At 38.7% G+C, this 7,500-nt stretch overlaps 1 pseudogene; it reads right to left on the bottom strand.

The window, feature by feature from the left end:
• LOC135200547 (uncharacterized) overlaps positions 1 to 7,494 on the bottom strand; it is a 41,658-nt pseudogene extending 34,164 nt beyond the window's left edge.
• Between the last annotated feature and the right edge of the window lie 6 nt (positions 7,495 to 7,500).

Here is a 7,500-nt window from a genome sequence, read left to right as displayed (position 1 = left end):
GGATCCGGACATGATTTCATCTACAGATAAATTCAAACGATATTTACTGAATGAATCATTTAAGAATCAGGCGTCTTCTTTGGTAAATGGAACGTAGATTAAAATTAAACCTTCCAAGGATTAATGATTCTACTAACTCTTAATTATCACGGACTGAGAATATCACGCGAATGTCACTTCCGCATTTGCATTCATTATTTTATTCCTTGATGCTGTTTCTTTTAATCGTATGATATGCATATGATAATGAACGGAAACAACTCATAATTCAGTCAGCATGAATCTCTGCCGAAATAATTTAATCTTTTTCCAGCTATCTGAATGTTATAATGAACGGAGACATCTAACAATTCAGTCAGCATCAATCTCTGCCGAAATTATTACATTTTTTCCAGCTATCAACCAGGCTTGCCCTCTTCCTCCTCCTCCTCCTCCTCCTCCTCCTCCTGCATGTATTCGACCCGCCAGCAAATGTGAGATTATCGTACCTCGACGCCCCTCGCAACTAAAGTATAGTTTCGTACAAGCAGCGAATTGATTATCGTGGTTTCGATCTGGGCGGGTTGCCACGTCAGCCATTAGTATTGGTTCTCAGCTGGAAAAACACCGAGGTTCGTCATACAAGATTATAAGGTATCAATGAGGAGTTACTCGTCATGTTTCTAGGATTTCTCTCTCTCTTTCTTTCTTTAAGACTTGCTGGTCGTTTTTTACAGGCGGTAAGTGGAAGCTATTTATCGGTAAATTCTTTCCAGCATTCAAGCTTAACTCCCTTGCAATTCGAAAGCCACGAGAGAGAGAGAGAGAGAGAGAGAGCGTCCTTCTACGAAGTGAAAAGTGCCATGACTATTATCCTCTCGGATTTATGTAGATTCCTCGAGTCGGTAATTACAAACATTTTCGAAGAACGCACCTACGTTGAAAAAAACAGACCTTACATTTGGTTTTTGCTGGTAAACATTTTTATAAAAAATTAATTTTTGGTAATATATATATTCTTTGTGTTAGTGTTTCTTTAAGAGGAAAGGGTTTCTTTGTGTGCCGTCAGAAGTAAATTGTAACAATCTGTTTGATTGTTCACCGTTATTACAACTGCTCAGGTGGATAACCTATTTTGCTATCAGGATCACAAGCAGACATCGTTGTGAACGAACGTTTCCTACTTGTGTTATTACAGCTTGTTTAAATACCCAGATTTGTTGCTTAATTAGTCAGTGTATTTAGAAATTAAACAATTATAATATAATGTTTTAATAATTGACTGTAATCATGACAAGGAATGTGGAAAAATCATTTTCAATTATTAAACTAAAGCCAACTTGGACAGGTTTCACATAAGAGAATATAGTAAGCGCTGCCGAAAACTTTGAGAAATAAGGAGAGTTTAGATAAGATTGAAGCACCTTGGTACGTTCAGACTGACCAGCTAAAAAACTAATGAAGAATATGTTACATTTACTTGTAAAATTTGCCACTCGTCCTCAATATAGAATCTCTCGAGGTTGGTCTGGGTAGATGCGTCTCAGATAAAGCAAGACCTTCTTCACTTGAGCTCCTCAGAAAAAAACATTTTTGGCCAGTAGTCTCACCCTTTCTGAATGACTGAAATCCAGATTACGAACCTTCACAAGAGATAGGACCTTAGCAATTCATAGCAAGACCCTAAGGGCAAATCCTGAAAGTCTGACCTACTTCTATCAGTAACTGAACTCTTGAGACGTTGTTATCCAATGGTAAGCCCAGGGTGGCTGGCGGGAGTTTTGGGGGGTATTGTGTCCCCAAATCTTTGGCAGCCTCGAAACAGACTATGACAGTCATGACAGTAGGTATATGTAAAGAACTCCATACTGACATTTTAGTCACACAAAAAATGTGCAGTACATGTCCTGCATTAAAACCACTTGATAAGTTACTGACAAGCATTACGAAAAATGAATATTTATGAAGTTTATGAACGTTAAATCAACGCCCCTCCCCCCACCATACCCTACTCTAACGCCCTCCCCCCTACCACCACAACCTCGACCCAGTAACGCCCCACCCCCTCCACTGAAAGCATGGCTATTCCCATTTTTACCATGTCAACTAATGAGTATCTTCTGCATGAGACCACCCTAATCTAACAAAAATCATCTTCCTGGGGAGTATCCAAATTCAATCTTTTTTAGAATACAGTAGACAATTATGCGCATAAGTAATTTGTTCCCATCATCTTCAATTCATTCTTTAACTTGGCCTAATTCTGCCTTGCTGGAATTTGAGTGTCTGTGTCGCTTTGTACTGCAGATCGGTAGTATGGAAACGTTGTGAAAAGATCAGACACCACGAACCGTAATAGCAAGAAAAATATGTTTATCTCGTGATACTGAGGAACGAATATAATTAGCACGACGATGTTCGTTTCAGAAAATGTAAAATGTCTGCGAATGTCATAATTAATACTGGCAAATCAAAAAAAAAAATGTCAGTTTTGACATTTGCATGTGACGTGGGTTTAGGAATGTATGATTTTGACTTTTAAAGCTGACAGGTTTTGGAATATTTGAGTGGTGCTGTAATGTCCAGGGAGAAATGGTAATATTCAGTCACCTTTTATCATATTCACTGGCATCAAATGGAGACTGAATTTGAGCTTAAAACTAAGTTTTAATGATCGTCACCATTATTATGCGCTGGAGAGGTTTTCTGTTGGGGCAAAGTTTATATGGTGGAGAGCGTCCATTGCTGGCGATGTTATTTCATCGTTTAGTATAATACTGAACGATAGCTCTCAGGTTATGGAGGCCTACGTTTGATATACCATATGGCCATCGTATGCATTATTGAAAGCCTTGCATTTCCACTTCCACTTTCTCCTCGGGTGGTACTTCACTGTTGCTATAATACAAAGGAACGATATCGGGTCAGGTTTACATAAATGCTACTCAGCATTCTTTCTTCTGCAGAGGTCGCGGGGAGTGACGGAGTGACTCCGCTCCCAGTCATGAGTGTGCAAGCTTTTTCCTCATAGCGACTCCATTTTTGTCTTGAGGCACTACTCATACTCTTCGTCAGTCATGAAAGTCGTTTCTGGCTCCGAGTTGACGGACGTTTTAAATCCAGCATCGCCCAATTCCATAAGCTACAATAGTGAAGGTTCGCTTGACGTAAATCTATCCTCGGTGCGTTCATCTTTGTCAGTCAGTTATTTTCCCTCTATTCGTTAGTTGTTGTATACATTAACTTATTTTCCCTCTGTTCGTTGGTTGTTGTTGTATACATTAACTTATTTTCCCTCTATTCGTTGCTTGTTGTATACATTAACTTATTTTCCCTCTATTCGTTGCTTGTTGTATACATTAACTTATTTTCCCTCAATTCGTTGCTTGTTGTATACATTAACTTATTTTCCCTCTATTTCGTTGCTTGTTGTATACATTGGTGCGTAACTGGAATCTTCATCCTTATCTTAACAAAAAGTAACTCTTGTGAACACACGACGTAATGGTGAAAATTGCCAGCCAATTATTAAATTTGCATACAAGGTCCTGTAGGTCGTCATGTTTTTTAGGCCCGGTAGGACGTGCTTTTTTTTTTTAGGTCCTGTAGGTCATGCTGTTTATTTAGGCCCTGTAGGTCGTGCTGTTTTGTTATGCCCTGTAGGTCGTGTTCTTTCTTTAGGCCCTGTAGAACGTGCTTTTTTTTGGTGCTGGTTCTTTAGGTCCTGTAGGCCGTGCTATTTCTTTAGGTCCTGTAGGTCATGCTGTTTCTTTAGGTCCTGTAGGTCATGCTGTTTCTTGAGGTCCTGTAGGTCGTGCTGTTTCTTAAGGTCCTTTAGTCCGTGCTGTTTCTGTAGGTCCTGTAGGTCGTGCTTTTTCTGGTGTTGACGAAAGCAAAACTAGAACACAATATGCGCTGTTAGTCATCAAAGTAAATCATGGGATTCATAACCAATGAGTTTATGCGAACTACCTTAATTTGAGTGTACCTGGCAAGCATAAGGGGCTAGGTCCCCCGGAGGTGAACTTAATCAACAGGTGGGTGCGATAGCAATGAATTCTCCTTTGAATTCACCCTAAACCGTCTTATATACTGATTATTTGCTTATTAGCGTCAGAACGAGGAGTTTCCAAACACGTTCACCTAATTCTGTTAAATGGCATCACATCTCTCATGGTCATGCATATGACCACTTGTAAAGAGATAAGTCTTGTGGTCAATCACTGTTCGTACCAAATGACACACTGACAGAAGTCCACTTCTGAATTTAGATGGTTTCACAGATACAAATACAATGTACAGGTGTAATAGAGTGCAAAATTCAGTTAAAACCAAAAAGAAAGACTGAACAGCAGCGTTCATGATGATAATAATAATAATAATAATAATAATAATAATAATAATAATAATAATAGGCACGATCCCAGGATCCCTGAAAAGGAATCTGGAAAAGCTAGAGGCTGAAGTAGCTCCAGGACTCATGCAAAAGTGTACTCCTAGAAACAGCACACACAGTAAGATAAGTGATGGACTCCTAAGTACCACCCAGTCTAATTGGAGGACTGTGATAGACAAAAAAAAAAAAATAAATAATAATAATAATAGTAATAATAATAATAATGTCGTGAACTATAATAGTAATGATAGAACAGAAAATAATAATAATAGTATTACAAATTAGTATTAATATTAGTATCCTTATTATCATGGCGGTAGTGAAACTCACAAAGGAAATAATATGGGACGAAACCTAAAATACTAATAAGAGAAACAAAATTCAGGAGTAAACACAACTAAGCAATGGAGACAAATGAAGATTAGGACATTGTTATTATAACAATTAAGATCGAAGGATATTAAAGAAAATAATTATAATACAGGTAATGGCAAATAAGCGAAACAAAAAACACACTTCAGGTCATCCATAATAAAAAAAAAACGAATTAAAACACCAATGAGCCCCATCATGACGACAGAGGAGTTTTCAATGCATCGGTTGCTGTTACTTCTTAGTCCGGTGATTAAACTTGGACATGGTTGTCTCCGGGAAGTGATTATCCGATTATCTTGGCGGATTTCTGTAAACAACAATCACAGACATAACGTTGGTCTTTAGCTCTTGGGACAGAGACGTCTCTGTGTCTGCAGTGTGCCTCAGAAATGTTATGAAGACGAGGTATACATAGTTCACCCAGAAGTAGCCTCGTTATGAAGACGAGAATAATATTGCCTGCACAAGGACAGACGGGTATGCGTAGTTCATCCAGAAGTAGCCTCTTTCTTAAGACGATATAGCACTTCGGTTTCCCAGTGACACAGAGTAAATCTTGCAGTCGTGTTGCAAATCACAGCATTTACATCGTCTGTGTTCGACAGCAATTTGCTCTTTTATGGAGCTTTCACACTGCAGTAATACATATAATAAACACATAAAAAATCTATCTCCCACATTATCACAAACAGGTTGACAAAAGTCAAAGACTTATTGGTAGCCCTAAAGAGCGCCTCATAAGGTTACACAGAACTGGACAAAGATTCGCTCTCCACTCACAGTGGATGACTTGTTTCAACTTGTTTGAGATATGTATACGAGAAGTGTCCAACGCGTTTTTGACGATGTTTTACTGCAGTGCGGACGCACCTTGAGATACTTTGCGATAACGCGCCCAAGATATCAATTATTTGCCGTAGACTTTGGCGCTGATGGAGAAATTAGAACCAATTATCATTCAGGGTTATGTGACAAGACGTTATACAACATTTGGCAGAATTACTGCGTGAAGAAACGCATTTTTATCTATTTATAAACATTATTAATTCATTTTTTCTTTTGTTAATGAACGAGAGCTCTTCTTTCTGCATGTTCTTTCACCTCCTCTTACTTATTCCTCATGAACACCATATTCTTTGGAGGCTTGAATTTCAAGTCAGTGGCCCCTTTGGTGGGCTTGTTCCGTATGAATAGGGTTCATCTTGTGAATAATAATAATAATAATAATAATAATAATAATGATAATAATAATAATAATAATAATATATGAAGGTAGGAGACCCTCTCTCAAACATGTTTTGTTAAAAAGGATGGCAGCATCAGTGGAATTGATTATATATATATATGGTCTTTTCAATTCTTCTTATTATTTTCTTCTGATCAGGGCTGCTATAATAATAATAATAATAATAATAATAATAATAATAATAATAATAATATAATAATAATAATAATAATAATAATAAGTGTCACAGAGGTCCAGATAGTATACTCTGACAAATGCTTTTAACACATAAAACACAAGAATACAGATGACTGATAATTCAGAAGCTCTTTCAGGGTACAGATGCAGATGTCAGTTGAGTGGGTTAACTTGGAAATCAAACGAACTGGTTGCAATTGCGTAGATATTTGATGCAGCTGCAGAGGTTGCTATCGGATGAGGACTACTACCAAATTCAGCTGTATCTCAAGTTTGTTTTTGATTAATAGTATTGACATCTTTACGATTACAAAAGCTGTTTTTAGTTTTTAGTCTCGCGCCTTATGTCTACGAGAAAGCTATTAGTACGTGCGTTTTTATTGAAGGAAAATATTTTACGTTTTTTTCAGAAAGAAAATTATTTTAGTCGATTGTCTTCATATTGATATATATATATATATATATATATATATATATATATATATATATATATTTGTACACGTTATTGGGTCACAAATGCATATACATATATATATATATATATATATATATATATATATATATATATAATTTTTTCCTCGCAGTGAAAGGCCTCTTATAATGCCTCGTGTGTTTCATGGGCCGCGGCTCATGCAGCATTATACGCTGTACAGAAAACTCTATTTCGACGCATTTTTAACTAGTTTAGTCGTCTAGGAAATATACAAGTCGAAATCTCACCTCTCAGGGTCTTGAGTCTCCTGTAGGCGTCCTCACTCGTCACCACCTGGATGTCAAGGGCTCCCTTGTAGTTCTCGACCTTGGGCGGCGGCGTCGCCGGAGTCGTCGTAGTGGTCGTCGTTCTGGTCGTGGTGGTGGTGGTCGTCGTCGTACCGGCCGTGGTGGCAGTCGTCGACCCGGTCTCATCGGCGGCCTCTGTGCCCGTCGAATCGGACGCCTTCGTGGGCTGGGCAACGTGGTTGAGCCTCTGCTCCTCCCTCATGAAGGCGGCGATCTCGTCCGGGTGGCGGGGGATGAGGTCCTCGCACGACATCTTGCTGTACCGGAAGGTCTGCCCCGTCACCTCAAGGGCAGACAGCTGGAAGACCGACGAGGCGAGGAAGGCGAGCGCCAGCGACCCGGAACGGACCATTTCGATCAAAGATTTTTTTAAAAACTAAAATCTTTCTTCTTTGCAGACCTTAATTCTGGCGAAATCCTGGTTAGGTTCGTTTTAGCGATGCGGTCAGCAATGCCACATTGTTTTTGAAGGCCGGTTAATGAGAGGGGTGAGGGTGGGGGGCGGTGAATATTCGGTAGATTTAACTTTTCATAAACAGTTGACAGA

This window comes from Macrobrachium nipponense, chromosome 27 (genome assembly GCF_015104395.2).
Source record: "Macrobrachium nipponense isolate FS-2020 chromosome 27, ASM1510439v2, whole genome shotgun sequence".
Lineage (NCBI taxonomy): Eukaryota > Metazoa > Arthropoda > Malacostraca > Decapoda > Palaemonidae > Macrobrachium > Macrobrachium nipponense.
The sequence above is the reverse complement of the archived record's forward strand: the minus strand, read 5'-3'. Positions and strand labels throughout refer to the sequence as shown.